The sequence below is a fragment of the Lactuca saligna genome, chromosome 6 (genome assembly GCF_052625555.1).
Source record: "Lactuca saligna cultivar CGN05327 chromosome 6, ASM5262555v1, whole genome shotgun sequence".
Lineage (NCBI taxonomy): Eukaryota > Viridiplantae > Streptophyta > Magnoliopsida > Asterales > Asteraceae > Lactuca > Lactuca saligna.
The window spans coordinates 30,459,264-30,463,097 of NC_136422.1; positions in this window are offsets into that span (position 1 = coordinate 30,459,264).

Sequence of the window (3,834 nt, forward strand, 5' to 3'; positions counted from 1 at the left end):
AGTAGGAATGAGAGAGCATAATTAAGACATAGAAATGGATCTATATATAACCTCCCCTTTGTTCCAAGAAAGAGCTGAAGACGAATAACTAAAGAGATTTATTAGTAAATTAGAAATTTAGTCCTTTTGTTTCACTAAAAATCATAGATATGTTTTAAGTTTCCATTTTTTTTCATCTTGATGCAGATATAGTCCCTAGATGTTAATTTCCATTTTGCTTTTGAACCAAACTAGCAAAGAAAGAAATATACTATACAGAACAAATTTTAAATATACTCATAATATTTTTATTCAAATACTTTTTAATGTTACAACATATTTTACTTTTAATTGTCTCAAACTGATCATTTATTAATTACATAAGATATTTTTGTCCATCGAATTTCTAAAAGATGTACAACAGTATCATTAAATAAATAAAAAATAATATTATCCACATAAATTTAACACCATACTTAAATCATTTTTAACCTTTGTATGTAACAGGGTATTGTACGTTAATTTTTAATGCAAACTCTAGTCTATCCCCTTTGAATAAGAAAATATAAAAGAGTATCATACCATATCCTTGTAGCCCCATAATTAGTTTTATCTAACATGTACACATGACTAGGATCCATCTCAATAAATTTAACACAAAAAGAACTTCTCAAAAATGTATTGTTAACGGTTAACATCTTATTTTAAAAATCCAATATTTTATAAAACTAAGAGTTAAAAACTTTTGAAAACAAAATTCTTCTTAAGATTTCTTTTATATATATATATATATATATATATATATATATATATATATATATATATATATATATATATATATATATATATATATATATATATATATATATATATATATATATATATATCATGTTTTATTTTGTATCCTTATCTTCTTCAATATAATTATTTTGTTGGAGTTCTGAAATTCTTATAAATCTAGATTTTTCCACATATAATTTTGGATTAATGTATTGAAAAAAAAATAAAAATGAAATAAATATGGCAATGTAAATCACTAAATTGTCATCTCACATCTGTGTACACTGTACTGGCATACTGCCAGGCTAAAATTGTTCTGGCCCCACCAAAAGAAAGTCGTTCGTAGGTTCTTAATTCTTTGATTGAATCGCACTGAAAAAATATTCGTTGAAGCCTACTCACGCCTTGGATGATTTTTAAAAGAAGTATGCGTTGAAATGTTGAATCTCTTTTTCAATCCCATGACTTTAATAATCTTATTAATTCTTTCTCAAGCTTGTTGGTTCAGATTTGTTGTAATAAAAAATTCTAATAAAATATAATCGCTTAGTTCCCGAGCCTCAATTAAAGAAAGAAATGAAAGGAAATAGATAAAAGTGAGAAAAAAAGGGAAAAATAGATTTTCTTTGTTTTTTAATGTAATGAATTTGACAAAAGAGAAACGAAAATGAGGTATAATCCTGGGAAGGAAAAATACCGGTAATATTAAGAAAACAGAGGGTAATTTCAAAATTTAGATATGAAAATCGATATTTCCGGGTATAGATATACATTCCGCGGAATGGCAAAATTGTAACTAAATCAACGTAAAAAAAATAAAAAAACTCAAGATTCATTCTGCGGAACTAAAGTAGATTCCGCGGAGGTAGCTCCGAGGAATGGATCTTGAGGTTTTTTTTTTTCTTTTTCCGCATCGATTCTTCGGAGTTTATATTCATTATCCAACTAATTATTTTCAAAAAAAGATTATCATACTATCATAATCTTTTCTTGAAAATAATTAGTTGGTGAATAAATATAAACCCCGAATAATCGATCCGAAAAAAAAAAAAAAAAAAAAAAAAAAAACTCAAGATCCATTCCTCGGAACTACTTCCGCGGAGCTCCGCGGAATGGATCTTGAGTTTTTTTTTTTTTTTTTAAATGTTTATTTAATTACGATTTTGCCATTCCGCGTAGCTACAATTGATTCCACGAAGCTACCTCCGCGGAATGCATGTCTATACCCAAAAATATCCATTTTCATGTCTAAATTTTGAAAATACCTCCTATTTTTTGGCTATTGCCGGTATTTTCCCTATAGTCTTTCCTCTTAGTTTTTCTTTCAATTTAAAAGGATTTAGAGAAAAATAATTTTATCTTGAAAATAAGACTTGATTTAATTTTTTTTTTTTTTCAACTCGGAAACATAAAATATTTATTTCTTTTTTGACAATCTCTCTCTCTCTCTCTCTCTCTCTCTCTCTCTCAACTACGAGAGAACATCTTAGTTAAGATAATCAACCTATAACGTTGAGTGTTATACCAACCCTACAAGGCAGCGGTGTCCAAAGTGGTGTTAGGTCTCGGAGTCATGTATTGTGTTATGTCTTTGTTTGTTGTTAATGTTTTAAATATAAAATCCTATCTTCAGTGTAATATTATGATAGTTTTTTGGTCTTGGAATTTAGTACACCTTATTTTTCGAAATGACTTAGCTTGACAGGTTATATTTTGTCATTGCCTAGGTGCAATAACCTTATTGGTTATATTCCTAACCGATTCCCTTTTGTGTCCTATAAATATGGATGTTAGTTGGTGGTAATGGTAAGTTTTTGTTAGTTATTACATCAAGGTGCTTACTCTTAAATCAAATACTGGAGTGTTATTTACACTATCGATCTTTCATTTCATTTACGTGAATGTTATAATCATGATTTCTTAGGCATTGAATTCGTATATCGATCCAACAAGTGGCCAAGAACCCTGCAAATTTGAGCATCATCATGTTTACACCCTTTACACCCACCCTCTCCATTCTTTTAACTGTCGGAGAGCATCTTTTTAAATAAATGAAAAAAAATCGTTACATATATATTTCATGATCAAAATGTAAATAAAAAATCACACGAACACCAAGTTTTAGAGTAGAAACTCAAATCGGGACACTACTACAAAAATACCATTTAATGACATGCAATGTGAGTCGTAAAACGCACAGACGACACGCAAATGTGTGTCAAGGAAGACCCAGTCATAACGAAAGACGACACGCTTTTGCATGTCGTAAACTTACGACACGCATTACAACACATATTTACGATGTTCCTTTATGACACACAACACGTGTCAAAGAAGCCATTGTCATAAATGAAGACGACGCGCCCTTGCGTGTCATAATCTTACAACGCGCATTGCGTATCATTAAATCCACAGTCATAAATGAAGATGACACACATTTGCATGTCATAAACTTTAGCTGCCAGTGATGATACACATTTACTACGTACGCATTTACAACGTGAATACACATAATATGAAAAACAAATATATACCAAAACATTCAATTTCATTTAAATGGAAAACAAGTTACCTAACACATTACTTTTAGGTGTCAAATGCCCATATTTATCAAATGCAAATAATCACTCTAACTATAAGAAATATGACATAAATTAAAAAAACACACTACTTTTTGGTGTGAAAGGCCCATATTTGTCAAACTCTTATGCTCCGAATTCCTTTCTGTAAATTCCTATGGGAAGTTCCGCTCTGTTATGCCAGCTATTTAGTGTCGCTGAAAAAAAAAAACAACCAATTCATATTATTAATCAATTACTGTTAACTAATATAACAGAATTAATAAGTGAAAAACGTCTATTAATCACACAATAAAAAAACATTTAAATAGAATTACTTCTAAACTCTTTTTTCAGCTTGACCTTACTGTAATTACCTGTTTTATCTCATCAACAATGCTTCTGCCTTGATTTTCATCTAAAAGTTGTCCAGAAACTGAAAAAATAAATGTTAAAAATGGAATAAATCTCAAGATATATGAAAAAAATTGTAAACAATATAAATCTCACCAATTGC